The sequence below is a fragment of the Doryrhamphus excisus genome, chromosome 20 (assembly GCF_030265055.1).
Source record: "Doryrhamphus excisus isolate RoL2022-K1 chromosome 20, RoL_Dexc_1.0, whole genome shotgun sequence".
NCBI classification, from domain to species: Eukaryota; Metazoa; Chordata; class Actinopteri; order Syngnathiformes; family Syngnathidae; genus Doryrhamphus; species Doryrhamphus excisus.
Genome location: NC_080485.1, coordinates 664,655 through 684,128, shown reverse-complemented (window position 1 = coordinate 684,128; position 19,474 = coordinate 664,655). Strand labels below are relative to the sequence as shown.

Here is a 19,474-nt window from a genome sequence, read left to right as displayed (position 1 = left end):
AACACTTGACAAGCATCAGCAACACAATGCCAAACACTCTGTGGTGAGAAAGGGCCGCCATTTTCCATGTTATTCCGCCCCACGCTCCCCCCCCAGCTCAAGAAAATCAACATTTTTCTCAGGAATGCGTAACAAAACAATCAATGTTCTCAGCGCAAGAAAAAGTGCAAACACAAAGCACAATGCTCCCCCAAACACATTAACGCCATCATTTGGCGGATTCTTTGAGGCTGTTTGCGGCAATCAGGCTGATCAAAGGCGGTAAAATGATACCAAGGGACTGACATCTCCAATATACAAGAAGATGCGAGCCCTGGCAATCAATAGAGCAAAGCAGACAGCATGTGTGAGTATAGCTTTAAGCTAAGTGGGATGCCAAATGCAAAGGCTGCCATTGATAGCGCAATGAAAAATGCATGATTTCAAGAGGCAGTGCTCTTTTTTATCTAGCAGGCAAAGATCAATAGTGGGAAAGGGTTAGAGAATCAAAGTTGTTTGTTGCCGCCACTAACTGACACTTAAAATACCTTGAACACAATTTGGGAGAACAAAGCTCGCTAAAAGGCAACCAGAAGAGCGGAAAGAGGAGCTCTCTGGCTTGATAAACTTTTCTTTTGGCTGTGATAAACATAATGTGGACTGCTTACGACGTTTACGACGAACAAGAACGAGGACTGACTGATGCTGAGCTGTTTAAAATATTCCTGGTATGGACGGACTCTCAGTTGGAAAACAATAAACGGATACAATTCAAGAAAAGTGACTGAAAAGTCGGCCAATGACAGAAGCTGACCAATGACGGTTCTCAAATAACTGCAAATCCTGCCAATGACTGCACGGTAAGGCCGCCCATGAGCATGAACAGTGACAACACGTTGGCCAACGTCCTGACAGTAAAAGTTAAGTTCAGTTAAGTTAAGAGTATGGACTGTAAAACCGCTTAAACAGACGGCCCAATGACTGCACGAATTGTGACCGGAGAAACTGGCCAAAGACCGCGCAGACAGACCTCCCAATATGTGCACGAATGACTGAAAAGACTGCCCAGTGACCGCAAGAACCTGGACCAAGAAACGGACTCATGTGTATGAACAGTGGCTGGAAAGACTGCCCAATGACTCTAAAATCAGACCACCCAATGAGTGCATGACTGATGGATGTAATGACTGCCCCGGCGGACCAATGACTGCACAGTCAGAACGCCCGGTGACCGCATGAACAGTGACTGGAAAGAAAGGCCAACGACTGTAGACCCAGAATAGCCAATGGCTGCACCAGTTGAGACTGTCAAGACTGTCCCTGCAACTGCATGAAGATCGAGCTAAAGCCCATCAACGACGGTATGGTCAGATGTCTCCAAAAAAAAACAAACACGAAAAAAGCGAAAAGCGGACACGAGAGCACAGAACGGGAAGACAAAGAGACAAAGAGTACAACGCCAGAGACAGACAGGACAGGGAGGGGCCAGGTGAGGGAGCTAGCATGTAGCAATCCTCAGGCAGCTCGGAGCATCCAGCCTGTCACCGCCGCCCAAACTACCCGGCGTGTTTTCATGTGCACGTACACGCACACAACGCCGCGCTCCGTCCTTTCTCGTGACGGAGATAAGATGTATAAATTATGAGCGGCTGACAAAGTCTACTCCAGCGCCGGCGGCGTCTCATCAATCACCGAGGCTGCGTGTCAGCAGGTAACTGACGTGGCCCCCGGAGGCACAGCCCTCTCTTTTGGAGAGCGAGGCTTTTGTGGGCAAAAAAAAAGACGGTGTTTGCCGCCGTGCAACTGGGCTTTGTGCACGTCTGAGCGGAGTGTGTCATTATTTGCCGTGTGAACAGCTGATTCAGTCTCAGCTCTGGAGGCCAAAATACACAAAACACGCACACATTACCAGAAAACATAATGGCAACGTGTACTGAAGATTGTGCTCGGGGTTATCTGGTGGGAGCAGATGCACTCCAAAAGCGGCAACAAAATCAAGCAAATGCTCGAAAAACCTGAGAGAAATGATTGACAGGCTGTCCTTGATGTCTTAAAAAGGCCCGTGGACCACCCGATATGAAACTTTATTGACAATATTCCGTAAACATGGGCTTCATCTACAAATGAAACATGCTTTAAGGGGAGCCGGATTTTTAAAAGGAATTTTCGATGAATCCAAAGCAAATTTCAAGACTGCGTGTCAGAGCACAACACATCACTTCGAAAGTAAACAACATAACGACGCCGCTTTCGCCTGAAACCAAGCAGGCCCGCTGCGAATCAAAGTGGAGATTCAGTTCCATAATGTCAACGATCTGCAAGCAATATCACACTACGTATATGGTGGGGGGGGGGGGCAGCAAAGCCAGGCTGCCTCATAGTGTAATACCAACAGGTTCCTCAAGAGGTGCCACAGAGTTACTGCTGGGATGCATTCAAAGCTAAATGACACTTGGGGCACCCCCTTTGGGTTGTGGTCAAAATCCCTTAGAGGACATGCTAGCTTACATATAATGCAGATATTCTCCAAGTTGTACAATCACTAGACAAATGGTCACTGACTTATGGACGATAGTTGACTTTAGCATGATGGTGCTCGGAACGCAACATTTTCCACTATGTGGTATAGATAGGCTAACATGGGGTTTGTTAGGAATGGAATATTTTACATTCTGTTTCAGACAAAATGCTTATCTACCACAGAGACATAACACATCTTATCTGATATGCCAAGATATGCCACCATGTTAATCTCTGAGGAACGATGAGTGGTCCAACTGAGACTGGCAGGTGTCGAACATCCTGACAATCCTGACATTGTAGTAAAACTCTGACAGAAGTCATAAAAGAAAGCGGAACAGGGTTCCTCTCCTTGGATTGATTGGACTTCACCAAACCTGTTGGCTGCTTGTCACTCTCTCCAGTGCTGGCGTTGCTTTTGCTTCTATCTACTCAGGTTTTAATTCAAATGTAAACTGTCCTCGAGACTCTTAGATTGATTTTTCAGTTCTGAAAAAAAATTAAAATCTTACTGAAATTTCCACACACAAGCTTGTCAGTCCACTGAAGGTGTTTTGGGGAGGGGGGGGTGTTGTTGTACAGTGCATTGCGTCGTGTGAGAAATGGGGTTGAACATGTGATGTTGCCGTCATGTGATGTGTTTGTCAGAAAAATAACAGATGCCACAGCAGGGGGCATGTTTTGACAAATTTCCCATTTTCGTGTGCAACAGTTCAGGGGACGATGGGTTCGAGGTCCTAATCACCGCAGATGGAAAATAATACTCAGAATGTGACGACACCTTCCTCTTCAACAAGCTAACCCCAAAACCAAATCCCTTCAAACATCACCAAAGAGCCGGCACAGCGCCCGCTTCCTTCACGCTCACCGTATCGATCTCCTGTCTCCAAGTGAAGTTCAAGAAGACAAGACGGAAGCTGCAAAATGTCGACTACCCACCCTCCCTGTGGGGACGTGAGAAAGAATCTCTTCTAGGCACCAAAGAGAAGGAGGCTTGTCATGTTCTTCTGTGACGAGCCGCGAGACGAGAGGCAGCCTGGAGCGCCGGGGTATTCCTCCACGCCCAAACAAACAGTCCCACCCCCACTGAGAAGAAGATGGAATGGCGAGTCGGGAGGGAAAGGCAGACAGGTGTCAGGAGAGAACAGCGTGAGCCACAGAGGACCAGAAGATGATGATGATCAGGGTGTACATCTCATGAAAGGATCGTCACTCCGGTTGTCTTCTGCTGGACTTGTTTGCATTTCTAGCGAGGATGGACTTCATGGTTTGATCATCGATGAATAATCCACTGAAACCAAGACCCGAGCTCAAAGCGGGACGAATATGACGCTTTTCGTCACGCAACCCGATTCAGTTTGGTCTTCCACGGGTTGGATCGGTGGAAAAGTGTTAGATCATAGCATGCTAGCATGGACATAAGAGTACATGTTAGCGAGCTTGAGCACGCTTGATACCTGAAACTTTGTTTGACACCTGAAAGTTTGAGTCCCTGCCCCCTTCACGGTTGGAGAAGACCTGGGCCCGACGTGAGTCCTCTCATACACGACTTCCCAGCATGGACCGATCATATCATCCATGAGGTTGGTCCTTCCACCAGTTATTAATGATATCCACCAACCTCCACAACAAGAGCGTAAACACGCCCGGTTTAGTCAGCCCGGTGCTCCACCCGGGGCTCTGAATGGGATTTGAGAGCGCTAGCCCTCGAGCTAAACGCCTGAACTGTCAACTCGATGTTCAGGACTACTCTTGAGGCACCACGGAGTGACGTTTACCAACGTATTAATTAGTAATGCAGACTTGGATTATGGTGAAGATCGATGTCCAGCTCCGTTGTACCAAGTTGTACTGCAACCGGTACCTGAAAGAGTGTAGGACGGCACAGATTGGACAGTTTGGGGCTGATCCTTAGTGGAAACAAAGTAGTACTGCAAAGAAGTTCCAAGTCTCCAACCAAGCGCCAAATCTTCAATCGAGAAAAACGACATTTCACAAAAAACTTCAGCAATCGTCAAACCCAAAGTCTGACAGGATGTCGTCATTGTTGGCTCCGTGGCCCCTCGCTGTGGGGGGAGTTCTGGACGGGTGTAATGAAATCCACACATTTAAGGATGGACACTGGTGCCAGTGCCGCCCGTTGTATCCTTGGCTCATCTAGCCTATCAGGTGACCCCCGGGGATCACGGCTTATTATGATAGCATATTAAATGTCTGGTCCACGGGTGGTAGGTCTGCCCAAGACAAAAGATTGGTACAGAAAGAGACAAAAAGGGATGGTGTTGCAAGGTCGGACATTTTGGGTACCTTTGGGAGATGTTTATTAAAGTGAGCCAAAAGGGAATAAGAATACACATAAAGCGAGATCAACTGTCTGTCAGAACGTCTTTGCTTCGCCACCTCGGCCCCGCGGAGAAACAATAGTTCTGTTGTCTCGCGATGAAATGACAAACCTTTGTTGAAGTTTTCCTTGAAACGGAATCTGTCTGACTAATCGTGGCTAACATCTCACAGGATGTCTTATTACAGACCTCGTTGGCTCCGGTTCGCTTTCGGGAGCGCATAACAACGCGGAATGAAGTCAGACCTATTCTGGGAAAAAAAAAAAAAAAGGCGTGATGAGTGTGTCAGCCTGTAACTTAATACCGACTGCAAATAGAAACAAATAAACGAGACCAGCAGGGGTTATTATTATCACCTAAAGTAGTCAACAGGATTTGGATAAAGCCATGCCAACCAAGTCGGGCTAGGGTTTGGTTAGGGTTTGGTAGAAGAGCAATTGAGGTATCAACAGAATAGAAAGTAAAGAGCTGGGCTCAAAGGGAAAATAAATCCCAATATCGTGTATACTTCCAGCAATGAAAGAAGTCGATTGAGTGAAGTTTCCCAGGCCAGCATATCCTCGGTTTCTGTCCTTGTTTTTTTTTTTTAGATTATCGTTCAAATTCTTCAGTTCTTTTCTCTACAAGAAATTAAGGTTTATTTTATGAAGTATCAGCACTGTATGCACGTCTGTAGGCTTAAACTAGTCCTGCATCTCTGCACACAAAAGTGTGAAAATTTGGCCCAACGTGTTGCCTGTGCTAGCATATTTCTGACAAATACACCACATGGTGGCGCCGTTATTCAACCCCAATGTCCGTCCTCAGAAGCCCAATTGACATTGACATTTCTCACACAGTTCTACAAAACACCCAGTGTAACGTGTTCTGTCTGACCACCACCAACGCCCCCCATCCACACGCAAAGTGAAGGTTTTGTCCCTAAAAATGGAGCTTTTGAAAAATTCTGGTTTCAACGTCTGGATGACGCAGACAAGGCTTTTGGCTCGACAGATGACGAAACAATTATGTGTCGCTATTTCTGCATTAAAACGACGCTCCCACCAATGACGGCGATTTACGTCAAGACCCGATCGGACCACTAGCTGGTGGGACCACCACTTTGACAAGAATGTGAAGTGGACAGAAGTAGTTTTAAAACTAGATGGAGATTTGACAGAAGAGCGAATATCCATGTTGGTGTGGAAGTGGGCCTAATTAGCCAGAAGTCATTGACTATTTGTCCAATCATAAAACTTTCTGAAGACCCCATGTCATTCACGTCGGTACCACACGGTGGGCAAGTTAGCATGTTGGTGTTCCAATCTCAGTTTGGGCATCTCCACATTCCAGAGTCATACATGTTGGATTAATCAGGGACTAATAAAGACAAATAATAATTGGTATATCATTTCTTGAAAAAGGATTTTCAACTGTTTCTGGTAAGTAATACACCTTATGAATATAATAATCACACATGACCAATAAAGTGGTTCAACTCACCCCCCAAAGGACACCTTTGCCCACTCCACCGCCTGCATGTGGCTTGCTGCAGGCCTACCCATGCCAACCTTTCACAGCCCCCCCCCAAAACACCCCAGCCATCCAAAGAAGAATGCTCTGTTTGAGTGTCACTCGAACCTTCTGCCCCGCCAATGACCTCGACTACATCCTTGGCAGACCCTCGCTCTTCCAAACGCGTCCACGGCCCAACAAGAATGTGCTTCTGTCCTCCACTGTTTCAGCTTCATTTCCTCTCAATTCTCCCATCGAGGGCCGCTCATCATGCGGCTTCTCTCATTCTTTGCGAGTCCCTATTCACGGACTCCAGAGTGAAAGAGAAATGCCCCTCTGCCCGGAGAAAACAAGGATGAGTGGCTATTCAGTGAGGGATGTGCTGGGAAAAGGGCGACGGATTGTTTGGGAAATGCGGGTCAGGAGAGAGTTGGGATATCATGGAAAGACGTAAAAGAGCAGTTCATAATGGTATCCCGACAAGGAATGGAAGGGATGAAATCCGGTACAGTATTCCCGCTGCAAAAAAACAACTCCATCCCATTTCATTGATTAGGTTAGAAATCCTAACAAGCAGGAAGTTAGAAACAGGGACCCTTGCAGTGTTTAGGTGAATATCACAGTGATTATGGTTATCGAGCTTTTTCAAGGGCAAGGAATCATATTTCCATACTTCCAATTTGAGTGTGATAATTATTGAAATATCTGCCAAAAAGACCAAGGTATGACTCCATTTCAGTTATTTTCATTGGTTATCATTTTGAATTGTCCAGTGCTTCGATTGGTGTCAACTTCCATATTTACTTTAGGAATAATAAAATAATTATAATAAATAATAATTATTATATAATAATAATCATAATAAAACAATTATTATAAAAAGAAAATCAAGCACACACACAGTAAAAAATGCAGTAAAATTGGTTTAAAAATTGGTTATCACATACACTATCAATGTAATGGTTGGATTATTTGAATATAGAGAATAATAACTTGCATTGATTTTTACTTGGAAGCTTCATACATAACTTGAATTTGATTCATATTTATATTTATATATATATATACTGTATCGGAACCCATCAAATACTTTCTTAAATAAAATAAAGCATTTTTGTGGCAAAATATTCAGTGACAAAGACAGTAACAGTAAAAACAGTAGAGTAAGATATCCAAAGTATGTCTAATTCATATTTCATATTGTCCGTGGTTCTTTCAGGTATGAAGTCATTAGTTTTTTTGTCGCACATGAATATCGGCCTCGCACGTTCTTGCGAGGCAAAACTGCACATTGAATGATTTGAACACCATCGAATGATGAATTGAATCGCGTGCGTCATAGCTGACATGAGCGAAACACGATCCACCCGTCACTCACATGCGACATCTCTGACAGGTTAAGCCCTTAATGGAGCACATTTGACTGGTTAATCCAACGCTGGAACATCCGTCTTGTCTCGCTGGTGGAAAGGTCATGCAGAGCTTTCCTTCAACTTTAACTATTCTTCTCATCTTCGCCTCCGACCCCCACATGCTGGGGGCCCTCATCATTGGCTTCTTAGCCGTCACCCGCATGAGGAGGTGTCAAGTCTACCTGTCTGAACAGCAACCCCCCGCCCCCCATCGCCTGACCCACGGATAGCCCTCGGGGACATTAATTATAGACCAGTCGGACTTGTTGAGAGGAAAGAGACAGTCAGACAGAGGCAAGAGGAGAGCGAGACGGAGCGGGATGAGATAAATATGGCGATGTTGTTACAGCACCTGTCACATCCCAATCACCCAATCCTGCCGCACTGGGGGTGTGGGGGGAGGGGGGGTCACGCCGAGGCTTCACTTGATCGGGTTTCGCATTCGTCACCGGGGTTGTTTGCAGGTACGCTTTTGTCATCCTGTAAGGACTTGGGGCATGGACCGTAGGGTGGCCAGTTGAGACCTACGAGGGACCACCGTGGAGGAACCGGATGCTTCCGTAAACCGACCAAGATCCTACCGCCTCCATCTGCCTTGTGTACATTCTGGGTAGGACTGACTCTCCCGAGTTAGTCACATGGAGTGGGACTTGATCCTAAAGTTTGACTCCAGGTTTGACTCCAGGAGTTAAACTGACTCACAAAGCCCAATGTATTCTATAGGAATCGCCATTGCAACATTCGGACAGTCAAGCCTGCAGGCCAAAGTCCGTTGGGCCCGATCGCGCAGTATCAATAAGATCAATAAATATTATCCAATATACAGCATAAAGTGTACAACCATTCTTATTAAAAGTGACAGATTCAGATTCAAATTAACTGTATACAACTAAAATTGACATTGCCTTAAATCCAATCCAAAATGGCCGTACAAAATAGAACCTAAAGAGCCATAAGATCGTCGTAAGAGATAATGATCACGTCAATGATCATCACAAAGCATGCTGGGAAATGCGTAATCCGCCGACATGATTTGCTCACCGGGTGGTTTTGAAATGGATCAATCAAAAAAAAAAAAAAAAAAAACGTAATAATTTTTTCTGGGTACATGATACCATACAGCATCCATATCAAACTTGCGCGGGCCGCACTAACATTAAACTTTCATATCAAGGCGGGGGCCTCAAAATAGTGTCCTGCGGGCCACATTTGGCCCGCGGGCCACGTGTTTGAGACCCCTGGTGTATATAAAGTAGTATTTTTTTTCAGTTGAAAGAAATACATGGGAAAAAAAAATGAAATGGATCAATTATCTGAGCTATTTTTAACGTTATGGGATGTTTCCGTGTGACATCATAATTGCCTCTTAGGAGCCCGATAACTCTTGGCTTCCGTGCTTGGGCTGCTGCCCCCGCAACCTGACCTCGGATAAGCCAGACAAGATGGATGTATGGAGTTTTATTCTCATCCGGACTCTAGCATGACTTATAGTTTACATTCTCCGGGGTCGTTTCCGCGTAATCCGGCTAAGAAAGTCGCCAACAACGCAGAGCCTCAACGTGAGGAAAGGACAGAAGCGTCCATCTATGGTAATTTGACATTTCTGTTCCAGCGTCTCCCTCTGAACCTCCGCCGAGTGATCACAGCAATCTGTCCAAACAAATGGCTCCTTTTGCGCATTACCGTGCCAGATTAGACGACTCGGCCATTCGATTCCCCCGCTGTCTCGACAGCTCCTGTTCCTAATGGACCGAGCGGGGCGTGGGGGGGGTGTGGCTTTCACAAAACAGCGCGAGGTCAACGCGTCTGAAGGTTACCCCTGTCGGCGAATCTAAATAAATAACATTCAGGTGCGCTACTCTCTGTCAGCGAGCGTCTTAATGATGCCAAGTTAACACAGACTAAATAACAGCGTCTCCCACGCGATGACAGCCTCAGAAATAATTGACCGCCGCGCTCCCAACACAGACGCAGCAGGAAGAGAATTCAATCCTGCACCTGACAGAACCTATTGAGCATGTCACCACATTTTGCATTATACACGCGGCATTGTCAGGTCGCAGGGGATGGGAGGGGTGTGAGGGGGGGGGGGGGGGATGCGGCCTCCCGCGAGCTATCTGCGACCGCATCTCTGAGGCAGGCTAAATTACCTGGCTCTCCGTAATACGCTCTTGTTGACTAATTTCCTGACAGCCCCATAAGAAAAGTCTCATATTTACTCTCTGTCAAAACATGACAAAGTGTTTTGCGTTTTTTTTTTTGTGCGTGTCACGATGCTTGGCGGCGCTCGCAGCCAATACCCCCCCCCCCCCCCCCCCCCCCCCCCCCTCGCTCGCCGTCTATAATTCCACGCGTGCAAACACTCGCTTGGAAATGAACCAACGTCAACCCTATCAGGCCGGGTGTCGTTTCGTTCGCAAGTTAGAGCGACGTGCTGCTGTTGTTACACTCTTTATTATTTTCTCTCCATATTACAGAATAGTAACATGATAAAGTATATATAGGTACTCGTACAAATATTATGACATACCTGATTTTGGGTCTTATTTAGTGCGATTGTGATATTGAATTTTTATTTATGCATTATTTGTATGCATGCCGTTATGCATCAAATCCTTGAATCAATTCCTCTAAAAGAAACTTTGTACACGTATTCATCTCGCAATTGATCCATCTGCTTATCCTCACTAGGGTATGCTGGAGCCTATCCCAGCTGTCTTTGGGCGAAAAGCAGGGTACCCCCTGCACCGGTGGCCAGCCAATGGCAGGGCAAAACATTTGTGTCAAAGTGAAATGTATCTTTATAAAAATGTCTGGTTTTCGCCCTTTTTTAGTTGGGAACTGATATTTTCCTGAAACGTACTTATGTTCTACTTCTGTTTACTAAAGAACGGAAAAAGGTAGAAATCAACTTTTCTCAAGACAGGTTCCACGTTTACATAGCCGTAGAAGACAATGATGTGTGTGCCTTGAAAGATCAGCTACCACGGCCGGTGGTGAAGGGGTTGAAGGAGTTAACGAACGTTCCCAGCGTGAGACCATTTGAGAAGCCTTGGTGTCAACACAATGTGGCGTTCGTCAAAGCAACTTGTTGGGCATGCCCCCCCCCCCCAACAAATAAAAGCTGGACTATTGTCAGCTGAAAAGCAACAAAAGAGAACTTTATCATGCCGTGTGTCATTTCATCCACAAGTTCCCATGCCGAGCATCGTAGCGCCGCGGGGAGGCCGCCCGTTCCGAGCAGACATAAACTCCCATTATGCGTGTGACCCCCGTACATTGAGGTGCACACATACAGTATATAAGATCCTGTCATGTTGTTGTTGGACATGTGTAAATCATTCACACGCTCTTACAAAAAGTGGCTCCTGCAACAAAAGGCTCACCTCGCCAACAAGGTCACGGCGGAAACATAATCCCGCCGCTCACAAAGCCGAGGTTTACCTGCCAGTGATCGGCGGCGGAAGATGACAATAGCGCCGTGTTGGCGTGACGACCGCCTTTACCAGGCAGGGACATCCACGCCGAACAACACCCGTCTTTTAGCGCCAGGGTCTCTTTGAAAGTCCCGACCGGCGCGGCCTGTCACGGACCGGACAATGACAGTAGGCGGAAACGCTAGCATTCATTACACCAAGTATAAATAGTGTAATCTATCAGCCCCGTCAATCAGGATGATTGATTATGGCGTGTCAGGGAGGAGAGTGACACATTAGAAAAGTTTGCTTAACAATGCCTGTAGCCGGTGCGGGGCGGCTGCCACCCAGCCCAGTGATTAATGTGTTGTCAGCCTGTAATCCCACACCCACGCCTAATGAGGCAAGAATTTATCATCTCGGGCGGAGTGGCAGATGTCAGGGAGGAAAAGAATCCAAGTGGCTGGAAACAATATCCCCCCAGCGCCCCCGCCCCCATTCTTTCTAGCCAGTGTTTGACATGTGTGACAAGCTCTTAAAACCACAAAGACCGCCTGAAAAAGCACAAACTTCAGCACGGGGACGCTCGGGGAAGTTGCTCCAAGACCACTCCGGCACGTTTAATGCTCAGCAGCGTGCAACAACTGGTGGAGTGGGAAGGGATTCGAGTACCCAGTAGAGAACCACGCCGACATTAGCAGCAAGCTAATGTCAAGGTCCATCTGCTGTCATGAAGGAACACGTGAAGGAACGCTGTTGGTCGTTTACACTTGGCCCAGGGGGGGGGGGGGGCACGTAGTGAGAAATGAAATAAATATGCTAATGTCAGCATGCTAAAATGAAAGGATGCTGGCAATATGCTAATGTTAGCATGTTAGCATGGATGTAGCAAGAACGGTGGGAATTTTGGATGGATGGATGCATAGGTGGGTGGATGAATGGATGGATGGATGGATGGATGGATGGATGGATGGATGGATGGATGAATGGGTGAATGGGTGGCTGTGTGGATGGATGCATGAGTGGGTGGATGGATGCGTGGATGGATGGATGAATGCGTGTATGAATGGATGGGTGGATGGATGGATGCATGGGTGGGTGGATGGATGGATGGATGGATGGATGGACGAGTGGATGGATGCAAGGGTGGGTGGATGGATGGATGGATGATGGATGGATGGATGGATGGGTGGCTGGGTGGATAATGGATGGATGGCTGGCTGGATGGATGGATGCATGGGTGGATGGATGGACGGACGGGTGGATGGATGTATGGGTGGGTGGTTGGATGGATGATGGATGGATGGTGGATGGATGGGTGGGTGGATGAGTAGATGGATGGATGGATGGGTGGGTGGGTGGATGGATGGATGATGGATGGATGGTGGATGGATGAGTAGATGGATGGATGCATGGGTGGATGGATGGATGGTGGATGGATGGGTGGGTGGATGGGTAGATGGATGGATGCATGGGTGGCTGGATGGATGGATGGATGAAGTTTTACAGCAAACCACCTTAAAGGGGTAAAGCCAAAGTAGAAACGGGTTGATTGGTGTGAAGCATCCTTGAACTTGGCCATGAACATCTGCATGTCATCAACAACAACGGCTTTAGTTGAATTACAGGATAAAAATCTCCAGCAATGTTGGGAAGGGAGGATGATCACCGCAGTCAAGTTCAAAGCGGAGCGAGCGCTGAGCCGCTGATTAACGTCAGCTGAGAGATGGCAACTGATGCAAAGTTTGCTTTAATTCTTTGGAAAGTGGCGGGGGGGGGGGGGGGGGGGTAGAGACACCCAGCCAGCTGTCTCTCATTAGCTAGCAGCATCTTCTTGTCACCGCGGAGACCAACGGGGGAGGATTAGCTGTGATTTGGGCTGATAGGCTAACGCGCTGGGACGCTGTGGAAGTTCATCGCTAAACGCATCATTTGATTAGAGAGAAATTGAAGAGACTGTCAACGTGAAGGCGTATGAGGCTGTACGTGCAACCTGTTCTGTTGTGCTAACGGGTCCATAAAGAAAACATATTTACAATTGGGGAAATATTTTTATGAAGTTGGCTGAGTCGTTCATTCAGAGACAAAAAGCAAAGGAGTCAAGCTGATAAAGATGGAAGATGGAACTTCAGTATCCAAATTGTGACATGCTAACTTTTCCAGCTTGTGGAACCTCACTCCATGAACCTGAAGAATTATGACAAACTTTTTAGTGTTGGCCATGTTGGGCACGCAGCCAGGAGATCTGAGGTGGAACGTCGGTGTGGGGTTCACATGTTCTCCCCATGCATATTAGTGTTCTCCGGGAACTCCACTTGTGTTCAAGTGAACGTGAGCTACAACGACCCCAGTGAGGATAATCAACATAAAAAATGAACCTTTCTATCCTGGGGAGCCTCACTATAATTTTAAGAAAGTTAATTTTTTGGTAAAAGTTTGTGAAAATATACTAAAGCATCTTGTGTATTACATCCTTTTCACTTCAACTGCATCGGTGAAGCCTTCTACCTTGTTCTGCTACGTAACATGTGGTTTGTCCAATGATGGGTGGCTTCCATGACGATGGGCCAACCTCGGCCTGTTTGCGTGGAGACGCGACAACAACAGATACTTGACCACAGAGGCGTTTCCTCTCCTCAAGCGGACGTCAGCAGAAGGGGAGGAAAATCACTTGATGCAACAAAACTACTTGAGCGCCTCCTCAAAGTCCTTCGCGAAGGGCCTGTTTGTTTTTCTGCTCCGAGCCGAGCCAAAAAGGAAGAGTTCATCTATCATTTTGGCTGGCGAGAGTTGCGCCTGACACCCGGGCGGTGCACCCCCCCAGCCTCCAGCCTTTGAAGAGGAGCCATAAATCAATCTTTGTGCTATTACTTCACATTAATTGTGCTTTAAAAAAGTTTTACGGGGTGTTTATGATATGCTCAGGGTGGATGATTTATGTGGAGTGTGAGTCACTCCCTCTAATTGCTGTTGTTTTCCTTGCTGGTGACCCCGCCGTGACCCCTCGTCTTGAGCTGCCAAAGCCCTCCCGACGCTGCACTGGTCCAAACAGGCTTTATGGGAGATGTTATTAAATAAGTGCATGCAAACACGCACGCACGCACACACGCAGAGGAGCGGCGTGGCAACCCACAATAACCTGAGAATGCGCGTTGCCGGGAAATATCGGACGCGAGTTCAACTGTCCTGCAAACTAAACACGTCCCGGCAATTACACGCAGCTGGGCAGGAAGTGATGCAGCTAACAGATAAGACGGCGAGTCAACATAAAGCAGACCGCACTCAAATTAGCCCGTATCACTTATTCATACGTCATCTTTTCTATACATTTATTATATTCTACATACTTTTATATTCACATAAAATAGCATAAAAATATCAACAAGCTAACTATGATTGAATATTTTTGAAATGACCAAATGCAAACATGCTAACTTAGTCAAGTTGAAAAATGTTTACTTTGAATGAAACTGTTATTGTTTTCAATTAGGAGTATACATACGGTATATGAACTATACATTTGATGCATACACATCCAGTGATGAATAATAAACATAATAATATCCTCCCAAATGTGAACCAACAAGTACAGTTAAGCTGCCATATTGTCTGTTCTACTACAAAATAGCAGGATAATACAAAAAAAGCAACATGCTGCTATGATTTAAAATATAACATTAATTTTAGCCAAAAATATATTATTTTTTTTTTAGCCTAAATGAAGCATTTTCAAACATTGACGTCAAATCCAAATTTAAGATGCATTCAAGTGTTGATGTCGTGATGTAGTATTCTACACCGGTCACTAGGTGTCAGTAATGCTCCATTGATGAGACAGACACCGCAGGAAGTACGCTGTCAATGCTAAGGTCTAAGTGTGATTTTCTCTTATGTCTACTATATTGGGTAAAGGAGTTTAAATGCGACTATAGGGCTGTTATTTAAAATCTAGAGGGCTTTAATAATGTTAAAAACGTATTTAGAAGGTGGTAAACCAGTAAACAGGTTTTCCGTGCTCCAACTCCAAAACCGTTCCATTTATAGATAAGGACTCCTACTTGGTGGAAATCCACTTCTCATGGTCTTGGAAGCAATGAAGCGCCACCAAGGAGGGATTAGCGCCCATAAATGTTGAAGTTCAACGTAAGTGTGGGTCTGAGGGAGGAGGCCAGTTTCTCATTTGGGTTTTGGGAAGTGGTGGTTAAACTGTGGCGCACGGCTGAGTCAAAGAGCAAATAAAGTCGCTTCTGCAAGTAATGCCTCGGCTTCTATTTCCTTGCCAGCGTTTTCTCTCTCTGAGGACACGTTTGTTCGGTAAAATGATTCAACAAACGCTCCCAAGGCGCATCCTCAAAACGCTGCATTACCCGCCATGTGTTAGCTTTGGACAACTCAGAACTCTGCAGGAGCCGAGCTGAATGTGGCAACTCCACTTTTGTGATTTTTGGTCTTGCCCCCCCCCTCCACCTAAAACCCCACAATCATGTATTCCATAATGCACCATTGTGGGTCGGCAACCAAGCCGCCAATCGTACATTTAGACGGACTTCCTTTTGCTTCAAACTTAATATGAGCTGCTGTCTGCTGTAAAACAAGAGGAAAAAAAAAAGCTCCACTTTGAGAAGTTTCCTGGCGCTGTCAATGTCGATTCCCGCGAAGAAGCCGCGTGCCGAGCCTCGTGGGACCCGAGCCCCGGCTCCAGCCACCTTGGAGTCTGTTTTGCATTGTATGCAGGAGAAGGTGTCACGGGGAAAATAATACTTCATGTTTAACACTTGTTACGTTTTGCTTTGTTGGGGAACGCTGGTGCGTTTGATCTCCTGGTTCGCCATCATCCCAACCCCAAGTGGGTCAGGGTGGTCTCAGCCAGCTTGCAAGGCAGCCCCAATGTGAAAGCAACGCCCCCCAAGACGCGGACCGGTGTTGTGTAAAATGTGTGACAAGTCATGTCTGCTCTTACGAAGTCCATTTTAGAAGCTTTTGATGAAATCTAAGCTGGTAAAAATATCAGAATATAAAAGCCCCCCAAGACCCCCCATGCCCCCCAGGGCTGCCATTTACAATTGAATTAAGAGAGGAGTAGATACAAGCAATTAGCTGCCAACAAAGCTTCAGCCAAGTCCAATCAATTATGACTTCTGGCGGAGAGACGAGGCAATCGAGTGTAAACTTCCCTTTTTACCGTCTACCAAATACTGTACAGAGTCGACACGGTGGCCGAGTGGTTAGCATGTGGGACACACAGTCAGGAGATGGGAAGACCTGGGTTGGAATCTCCGCTTGGGCATCTCCGTGTGAAGTTTGTATGTTCTCCCCGTGTGTGCGTGGGTTTCATGCACGTTAGCTTCCTTGGACGATAAGCGGCATAGAAAATGATGATATGGAATATTCGACACTGCATCAATCCCTAACACGGGCTCCTGTAACGCACGCCAAGACTCAACTCTGAACCTCCAATGTCACTTCCTTTTCTCTTATGACGTCTACTATATTAGGTAATAGGAGTGCAGAAGTGACTATAGGGGTGTTATATCATGTCTAGAGGGCTCTAATCGTGTTAAAACTGGTATCCGTACACCAACTACATATTTAGGAAATGTCAGTGGTGCCCAAGTGTCGGTGTTATGGTTTTATTTCAGTACGCCGGGCGCTCCCGTTCACACGGCTTATAAAAGCAGAACATCCGTGTTTGAACAGACCAGGCTGGTTTAAGCCGGCGCTTTTGCAACGGAGCATCCCCGGGTGAAGGGAGGCTAGCGGGAAGGGAGCCAGAAAGGCAACCACACGTACAGTATTTTCCAAAAGCAGAGTCCACGAGGGCCCTATGTGGTTTATCACCATAACCTCCAAGTTCTCATCGGGAATTATCACATTACGGCATTCCAACACGCCCAATTTCCCAAAATACAGCTCAAGGCTTTTCCACCCTGAGTCAGCTTCACGTTGTGGCTTTTGGAACGCACTTCAATCACGTCCTTGCTGGCTTTTGGGGGTTTTCGGTTTATTATAGGCATCCTATAGTTTTTGCTCCTCTGTTTTGTCTTTGTTTTGCTTAAATACAAAGTAAAAAAGAAAAACCCTCACACCATTGAAAGCAGACTTTCACGTCTCGAGGAAGTCTTTTTAGGCAAGCGTGGGTTTGTCCTTCCTGCTATTTTAGGAAATAAAACTAAACTTTGGAAAATAAAACAAATGGGTACGTTTCATTTTCTTTGGGGATTGATGGACTCTACGTGGAAGTAAATGGAATTGTCCCTTGGAATGTTGGGGTTGGATCATCGCTCCCTCGCTATATGAAGTTTTCAGTCAGGAATGAATGAATGATGGCTGGGAGACTTTGGTCTACTGGTCCAAACACACAAGTCATACAACACACAACACACAACACACAACACACAACACATGTCATGGCACTGCGGTCACTGGGTGGCAGTAGTGACACAAAATATTGAAACATTAGCTTACATGACGTTAGCTTAACACTGATGAAGCCACGACATGTCCCATATCATCTCCTCCCTTTCTGTGTGGAAGTGGTATATTTGTGGCTTCTTAAGTTTAGAAGAAATACATTTGAGGCTAACTTGTTAGCGCGCTAGCTTGTTAGCTCATTAGCCGTAGCAAGCCGCCGTCTTGAGTCGCAGCAGTTGCAATGTAAACAACAACTAATAGGAGTGTAAAGGTGACTGCGGGGGGTTACGTCATATCTACATGGCTCTAATCATGTTAAATATCGTATTTAGAAAGTCCAAAAGGTTTTCTATATTCCGTTCAGGAATATTGAATCCTTTGTGGAAATTCACTTCTCCGGGTCAGGTCGGGTCAACCGCCATAAATGAGTTAAAAACCCCTTTAATCGTCTTCTCTCTCCACGATATATCTGACCTGCGTCTCCATTGGGCAGGGGTCTGCAACCCGTGGCTCCGGGCCTGCATGCGGCTCTTCAGCCTCCTCGTTGCGGCTCCCTTCATAATACTCCAATATCTTAGCACAAAACTCAGACTTTCTGGAGGACTGTGAATGCCTCCTGGCCGAATTCTGACTTGTTTACTGAGACGTGACAGATGTCTTTTCTCCCCGCATTAAGCTAACAATTCAAATCTCCACCCAAAAAGCAAACATCATGAAGAAAATAGTTTTTCCTTCTGCTGATTCTGATTCCTTTGGCGATGTTGGCATAGCGACGTTGGCATAGCGACGTTGGCATAGCGACGTTGGCATAGCGACGTTGGCATAGCGATGTCGGCATAGCGACGCCATACGCTTGAAGGATTGGTGGTTTGACGGCGGTTAGCGTGTTGTTTTTACACTAGCAGTAAAAAGCTTTAGCCATCCGAGTCCTTTTAGTTTGAAAAGGACAAGAAGTGGACTTTGGCGCTCCTGCTGACGTGTCGTGCTAAAGGAAGCGTGGTGCGCTCACGCAGCTGCAGCTTGTAGCTACACCAGGCAATTAGACTCCCCTCAGAGGAGGATGAGAGCTAGCTTGTTTACAAGTAAACAAGCGAGTGCAAAGACCATCCTTTCCACACTCAGAGGACAAAGCTTTTAAACGACATCAATGGCGGTGGTGTATGTTTCCCTAGCAAGCCAGACAGCTAATTATTATGGTCGCTAATGAGGCAAACGCTACACGCGGTGTACTAGGAGAGCCTTCCCCTCTGTAAGAGGCGCAAAAGCAAGCATGAGTGTCTAATTATGCCATCATCGCAGGCCGCTCTCCCGCTCAGACGCTGTTAATTGGTTGCCTGCACCATTGGCGAGCTCACAAATCACCCGATGATGTGGACAATAAGAGCTGGGAGGTACTCACGCCTCATCGAGTCTGCAAAAAGTTGACACATCACATCTCATCTACCTCATGACAAATGGCACGGAAAGGCCCACGGCGTCTGCGCACTTTGTGCAGCCCGGGCTAATGAGGAATAGTGGGAACGCAGCCCAAGACTGAAACGTAGAAATAAATATACGCGCACGCACACGCACGCACGCCGGCGCAGGAATAAAGCCGGAGTGCAGCGGGAAGTCGACACGTCTTCATCAAAGCTGTAACCTTTTACTTTGCATCAGGAATAAATAATCATATACCGCTTGTTCAAAGACGCCGAGACAAAGACGCACGCGTGGTGTCAGCCGGCATCACTAATTACCTCGCCTTTCGTCTCAGACGCGCTGACAAGTTATGTAAATAAAATCTCATAAAGACACTCCAGCCTGCCGGCGTCGCTGTAGAGGTCCCCGCTTTCCTTTGACATCGAGCGGATGAACAGCCTTTTCACGCCGTCTCGCAAATGCGCCGCGCGGAGGTTAAACT

The 19,474-nt window shown here is 46.5% G+C and overlaps 1 protein-coding gene across 1 annotated transcript in view; it reads right to left on the bottom strand.

Moving 5' to 3' along the window:
- The window catches only part of LOC131108074 (leucine-rich melanocyte differentiation-associated protein-like), a 206,612-nt gene that overhangs the window by 57,575 nt on the left and 129,563 nt on the right, over positions 1–19,474 (bottom strand). The window lies entirely within an intron of this gene.